This window comes from Salvelinus sp. IW2-2015, linkage group LG19, assembly GCF_002910315.2.
Source record: "Salvelinus sp. IW2-2015 linkage group LG19, ASM291031v2, whole genome shotgun sequence".
Lineage (NCBI taxonomy): Eukaryota > Metazoa > Chordata > Actinopteri > Salmoniformes > Salmonidae > Salvelinus > Salvelinus sp. IW2-2015.
Window position 1 is genome coordinate 37,320,651 of NC_036859.1, and position 7,912 is coordinate 37,328,562.

Sequence of the window (7,912 nt, forward strand, 5' to 3'; positions counted from 1 at the left end):
AGGGGGAAGGAAAATAACATGATTACAAAAACACAAACTTCCCACGTGGCTTGATTTTATGGATGCGCCAAAGAAAGCAATGTCTCTGTGTGAATGGAGTCCTGAGACCAGAAACACGAGACTACCATATCATTTCCTGGCTGTCAAGCAGCACCCACGATGAGCAATTGTTCTGAATAAGGGATAGGCCATTCGAAACATTTTCGATAATGTGCTGTGTTATTAAGTCATYATTGCAGACCCCATTGCTTATTTGACTGTACAGTCTTAAGTGATTTTGTACTGTACACTACTGGTAACGTTAATGTTATGCTGGCCTAATTGTAAGTTGTTGTAATTAGCCTAAATGAATTCATAAAATAATCCATTATTTTGTCCCATTGAAGTTACCATGTAGTAATCAGTTTAGAGCAGTAGGTGGCGACAAAGTCCCACAAGATTTGCTTTGCTTAGGGTGATATACAACTAGGCCTAATGGCTCAAAATTGTATTACAACTAGGCCTAATGGCTCAAAATTGTATTACAACTAGGCCTAATGGCTCAAATTGTATTACAACTATGCCTAATGGCTCAAATTGTATTACAACTAGGCCTAATGGCTCAAATTGTATTACAACTAGGCCTAATGGCTCAAATTGTAGTACAACTAATCAAATCAAGTTTATTTTATAAAGCCCTTCGTACATCAGCTAATATCTCGAAGTGCTGTACAGAAACCCAGCCTAAAACCCCAAACAGCAAGCAATGCAGGTGTAGAAGCACAACTAGGCCTAATGGCTCAAATTGTATTACAACTAGGATTAATGGCTCAAATGTATTACAACTAGGCCTAATGGCTCAAATTGTATTACAACTAGGCCTAATGGCTCAAATTGTATTACAACTAGGCCTAATGGCTTATTGAAAATAATGGGCAAAGAAATCGAAAGCTCTTCTAATCATTGCCACAGCTGTGATGGCCTACATCACGTTGAGGGGTTATCAACTTGAAGCCACTAGATAGGACATTCATTATTCAGTTAAAAATGATACATCACGATCACCATCTCATCTATTCTTTTTAAATACCTATGAATACAACCACCTCATCTATATTTGACAACAGGGCAGTCTTACTAAGTTAACGCTCTGAATAAAGAACAAAGTGCAGAGATAACATGTCAAAACACAACTTAAATAGACGATTAAATAAGTAAACCACTTCACTATTTCAGGAAAGGAAACAGAGCATCCAGCCAACATGCTAAGTCAAGTTTATCGAACCCCCCTTACAGCTGTTTTGACCACAGGGTTACCGCAGTCATGATAGCAATTCCTCATAACACTTCTCCTTTACTGAGAAAGACAAGCAGTAATTGACAACCAATGTTTCACTTATTACCATTCAAAACAATGCATCTCTGACAAGGGAGGACCTAGGCCTAAATACTAAAACAAAAATGTGTTCTTACCTTTCAAACCATGCCCAATCTTTCTGAACAAGCCACATGTCTACGGTCTTACCAAATGCCTCGCTAACTGTGTTCCCAAYCAGCATGAACCTACCTAATGAACCTCATTCACCTCTTTTCCCATCACACCAAGCATCAATATTATCTCAAKGCTCCTGAACCAAATCACACAAAARGAAAATGAGGYAAGTGAGCAGAGCCCTCATTTACATTTTACTCATTTGGCAGATGCTCTTATCCACAGAGACTTACAGTTAGTTAGTGAGTGCATACATTTACATTATTTTTCACACTGTTCCCCAATGGGAATCGAACCCACACACCTGGCATTGCAATCACCATGCTCTACCAACTGAGCCACGCGGGACATGACTCCCAATTGAACACGGCTTCTCTAAATAACTGCTCGTCAACCGTTCCTCCCAGTCCTGAAGAATTTCAACCACCTAAACAGCTCTCTTATGACCCATCTAGTGTAAAAAGAAGACTAATCAATTCTAGGATTGTGTTAGGGACTGAATGAATCAGCAAAAGACAGTCCTTGTTTTTGTAAAGTCACCTCAGTAGAGAGTTGCCACAATGATTACTGTAGTAAGACTAACGGGGCAGAACAGTGGCGCCTGTCCGGACAATGAGCCCCGGATGACCTCTTGCGACATGTTCAGCCCCAATGGGGTGAGATTCCATAGAGGACATGGCGTGACAGCGGAACCGTGGGCAAATGCCAGGAGACAGGCCTGCCCTAYTTAGCAACCTCCAAGCCTAGCCTAACTAAACCATAAATAAATATAGGCCTATGATCTTAACACTACATTAGGTTAGCAGATATAGGCTAATTTCAGTTAGGCTAAGTTGGCCTGGCCGTGTCTTCCTCAGCATATTTTGGCTACGGCTAGTAAAGGCTGACTTAGCAAGACTTCAGTAAAGGTCACAGAAACAGAAGATACTGTAGCACTATTCCTCCTTGTGTTCCTTGTAGCGTCAGCTGTGTACGTCGTGTCAGTTGCCCTGTCTAGCTGTGTCCTTTTTCCAAGTCTCCTTTTTATTTATTGTAATACACTAACTGTAGTACTGAGATTGTTTTTCAATGAAAAATGCATTATAAATTCAATGTATTATTATTATTATTATTATGATGACCGGTCCTTTCGTAAACGGGCAAACTTCATAACCACATAACAAAATGTAGGCTGTAACCTCTTAACCTCTTGCTGGCATATCAAATTGTAGGCTGTAACTTCAACCTCTGCTTTACAGTGGAATATGTTGAGAAAAGACTGTTGGTTAAGTGGTTCTCTCATTAAAATCACACCATCTCAAAGCTTTTAGCCTACATGCCAAACATAACCAGCCTTGGTAGGGTTAGAAACTTAACCAATTCTGCAAGACCTACAGATAAGAGATGAAGTGTGACTACAAACACACAGTCACATACACTAACCAGGTTTCCATCCAACTTTTTTATGCGAGTAAAGTACATGTCGGATAAATAAAAAGGTCACAACAGGCCGGATGGAAACAAATTTGCCGGTAAACTTTCCAAATGTCGACACAACAAAACAATACGCTAGCCAAGGTGGGATCTTTTTGTGTCAGTCAAATTAATAAAATGCGAGAAGTGTCGGTGGAAACCCCTTTACGCACAAATATTGATATAATAACCATTATATCGATGTAAACCTGGAGTCACGTGATTATGTTGTGTGGTCCTCCATCTACAACTCAGGAAATCATATGCAGTTTATTAGGCTACAGATTAAATCAATTATGAACTTCACAGGGTGGTGAAACCCCTCGATGATRAGCTTGATGCTTCTTTCCAATAAATATCGAGGGTCTTATTCTGGTGACATGATGATCGATGCTTGGCTGCTGTTTGACAAATAATTCATAAGGATCACATCACGTAGGTAGCCTTAACCACACAGCATCTGCCAGCTGTTGACCACTGCCTAAAGACTTTGACTCCAATAATCATCTAACCATGATCTTGAGTTTAGAATGTACATTTTATTTATTTTACTAGGCAAGTCAGTTAAAGAACATATTCTTATCTTTAATGACGGCCTACACCGGACAAATCTGGACGACGCTGGGCCAAATGTGACTCCCAATCACCTGCCCGGTAGTGATACAGCCTGGATTCGAACCAGGGTGTCTGTAGTGACGCCTCAAGCACTGAGACACAGTGCCTTAGACTGCTGCACAGCTCGGGAGCAATTAGTTTAAAAATCAGCTGTGTTTGCTAGGGATGAAGACAAAGTGTGAAACCTCTCAAGCCCCTGAGGCCTGGAGTCTGGAGTCTCCTGGAGCCTGAACCCCCCCCMCATCCCTGTTCTAGAGTGTAGGCCTCTACCTGCAAAGCCTTCAAAGTGTGTCAGACAGATAAAGCATGTGCTATCACCATGGGAACCGTGAATTCACCCTTGGTTCCCAGACGTACTGCTACACTGGGCCCAGGGGGGGGGGGGTGGTTACATCAATTCAAGGCTAAAGCAATAAGCCTTGGGTATCAAGTTCTTCCTTGGAAAACAGACACATCTTCAACCGCTTTTTCTAACAGCCTAATAGCTCTACTCTTCTCCATTGTCAAGCAGACACTCACGGTAGTGCTTTCCAACACCTCTCCCAGAAGAACCCGGGTAACCTTAACTTCATAAATAGTCCAGGAGTATAATGTGGGGCCATATGTAACATTACGACACCACCGTTGCCATGAACTTAAGACAGGGAGGGGGATGAGCGAGTTCAAACACAGCCATTTATCCCAGCTTTACGAGCGTGACTGAGTTAAGGCCTACTACTGTAGCCAACCAATGGGTTGACCACAATGCATTTCTATGGAACAGCATTTATCCATGAAGCTGACAATGTTACAGTGTTGTAAACATGCTATAACGTATGTCATAACCATTCATTTCTTCAATAATATCATGACAAATGCAGATATAGGGGACTGACTCCGTCAGCTGCGAGTTGACTGCAAACATCCATGGGAAGTTATTTTAGTCTCAAGAACTGGCAACATGTTGTGAATGAACACAACAGGATTAGACGCTTACATGCCACAGTATGAGGCCTATGCTTTATAGTTGAATATGTAGCCTAACCAAAGTAACAGATCCTAGCCTATATCATTGCCCTTGGCTAAAGCTATTCGACCACTCACATAGGCAGACCTATAACAAAGGTTCTTCGACTCATCACAATGGTTATAGGAAACCTTTAGTCAGAATGGACAGTATGTGTTAAAGTGAAGAGGAGCAAGAAAAGAATCCTGAAACTATTTCAGTTCTGAAAATGAATTTTTTTTTCTTTTTCTTATTTTTTTTTAAATCAGGTTTTCCGAATGTAAAAGGTGTGACAACTGCAAACTTTGGTAGGTTCGGGGAAATTAAAATATTTTTCACTCTGATGAGATGTCATTCATTCAACCAGTTCCTACCAAGTATAGACTAGTGCTGTTAACTCAATCTTTTGCCCAACAAATAGACCTACTATGAACACAAAAAGGAGCAAGCTTGGAGCACCAGAGTCCAGAATTCTAGCGCAAACCCACACAACAATTACATAAAAGCTTCATTCATCGAACATGGCCAATCCTGGTTCCATAAGCTGCTGACATCTGGATTGTTGCCCACTAATCCTTGTTATAGGGAGTGAGAAGGGAGGTGGGGTGTGAGGGGAGTCATATCTTCTGCTTCATTGTGCAGTAGCCGATCATGTGAGAGTCACATTGGGAAAAGTTCCCAGTTGTTCATGAGAATGAGGGTCAGCCAGGAGAACAGGCTACAGAGCCATACAGAGGTATCTCCAAAATGGCTGGGTCTGACAGTCATACACATTACATATTCAGTCTGAGATTACTGGGTAGAATATGAAAAGGCTAACCCAATATTGTCAACACAAAAAAACAAGAATCTTCATTACATTTATGTCATTTAGCAGATGCTCTTATCCSGAGCAACTTACAGGAGCAATTAGGGTTAAGCACCTAGCTGAAGGGCACAGCGACATATTTCTTTCACCTAGGGATTCGAAACAGGAAACAATCTGTTATTTGGCCCAACTTCCTTAACCACTAGGCTACCTGCCACCCAATCAACCACGGCTGTGAGGTGAACATCAGACACACTGGGGGTCTATCGTCAACTAGAATATTGTGGAGATTTTCTACACGGAGATCAACGACCTGGATGAATAAGGATATTACTTACAAAGTAGAGACTTCTAGAATATAACTGACTGACACACACAGCATAGAGATGACAACATGTAGTGCTGTGCATAGTTTAAGTTGCAAAGCCATGTGTGTCAAAGGTTGTGAATAACAATAGCGTTGTTTAGACATTCAAGAAATCACCAAGGTCATTATAGGATAGGGACGCCCGGGAGCGACGCGGACTTGTCAAGGGCAGGAATGCGCAGTAGGCTACTTGAGCTTGTCAAGTTCCCCTGATGCCGTTTCGGCTTCAATGTAGCCTACGTTATGGTTTTAAATAGACATATAGCACTCTGGGTCAAATGTTCTGCACACATTGGCCTTGTGTATTTATTTGCAAACCGAGGTTAGTTCATTCATAGCCTATTTCAATGCAAAATAATTGCTCGACATGATTTGCGTTGAGATAATTAAGAAATTTGTTGGACTTCTACACGCACACTAGCGTTGAAAAACTGGATTTGTTTAGATAAGCTATAGCCAGGTACAGTAGACTAACAGGGCCTTTTAGCCTTTATGACCAGAAAGAAATCGATTATATAACACAATGTCTGTTTCACACGATCTTGCTGATAGAGAATAGGATATTAGACTTTGGGGCGCGAAGGTTTACCCATGCAGATGAACTACCATTACGAGATTATAATTTGTTTAAATGCTAACGATACTAACTTCAATCCCATTTAAGAACCCTACTCGAGGTTAACTTCACTACGATATATCTAGGTAGCTATGAGTCCAGATCAACCGAGTGTGTGCATACCTCATGAAAATAGGCTAGTTACCATGTGCTGAGAGTAGCCTTGGCTACAGAGCACTCGACTCAACCGAACATGACAAACCTCCCATACAGAAGTTGAGCCCAAGATGTACTCTTAAAGAGCCTACGATTACTCCTTATAGTCCAAAGGACCTTATGTTATTTTCTGAGGTAGACTTGCTCTGGCAGCCAAAACCACCAAATACTCCAATTAAAAACGTGAAGCTATACGGATATAGAAACAAAGCCCTTTACTTTCATATCACGTTAACATAATTTAACAAATGCAAAAAGATACACTTACTGTACACCGTTTTAAAAACGGGTGTATCACAGTTGCAGCCGATAGTATTTTTCTGTGACAACACGTTTCTGGCGGCCTTCTTCCGTTTCACACAGGTGTTCAAAGCACGTTAGATAGATAATTAGCACAAGTGGTCACTGTCTTCCGTAAATACACGCTGTGTGCTGTAAATTTGAAAGATGCCGGAACACCAACCCTATAAAAGGTGTATATCAATTTAACCTTTTGTTTTTTGAAAATGATTTCTAGCTAATATGAAGGATAAGGTGCGTGTGTTTCCAAACACATACTGCAAGCGATGCTTAATATTCAGACCGAGCATTCTTAACAAAACTCCCCCGTACAGAAGACGCCTTCATCCAATGATTTAACGTTGTGTAATGTAAAGGAATTAACCGATGAGAGTCATTGTAGCCTAGATTTCAATAAGACACAGAGCTACAATCATGATCCAATCAACCATTGACAACTGCCAACTCGCCTACATAAAGCGATAGGCAAAAATAGTAATTATGACATGCTGGCAATATTTTGACAGTAAAACATATTTGGTTGCATATAGCCTAATATATCCATATGCGCTCTAAAATGAAGGACGCCAATAACATGACGCTTTACGTTAACATTACTGTCATCATGGCCATTCATGTTAGTCAATTCATTGTATTGTTAGACTATTTCGGCTTTTAAAAGCTACAGTTATTATGATAAGAATCACACCCTTACCGCTCTTCGATTGTGGCAATCGTCTGGTATTGTATGCTCCCTCGACACGAGGTTTCTTTCAACGTTCACAAAAAAAYTCCCTTCACTGGCGCAAGCAACCTTGAGCATGCTCTTTATGGATAGAGAAAAAAATCGAGTTGTAATAGATGAAAACGTCACTTCCTGTCGCACGTCTCCTCTCAGCGGAGGTGCGCTGGCCTTGCCATGTGTTCTAGTCTAGAACCTCTAGAAGGTGTGCGCTCTTGAGAAAGCAACGTCGGCAGTGGTTTCTAGGCCTATGTGTTTTGACCGTTTAATTTGACACATTCACATGACCTAGGGTGTTTGCACAACATTAGTGAGGATTAAATATATTGACATGTACACAGAAATGTAGAATCGTGGTCGCGTTGGGCGCAGTTGATTTTGCTCACCCGGCGCGCTCGGTGGACTTCACTTCGCATTAGTG

The 7,912-nt window shown here is 41.1% G+C and overlaps 1 protein-coding gene across 1 annotated transcript in view; it reads right to left on the reverse strand.

Moving 5' to 3' along the window:
• The window catches only part of tfr1a (transferrin receptor 1a), a 28,799-nt gene extending 21,220 nt beyond the window's left edge, over positions 1-7,579 (reverse strand). The window contains exon 1 of the mRNA XM_024009687.2: positions 7,465-7,579. The gene's annotated coding sequence lies outside the window, so the exon portion shown is untranslated. The remainder of the gene's footprint in view (positions 1-7,464) is intronic.
• Between the last annotated feature and the right edge of the window lie 333 nt (positions 7,580-7,912).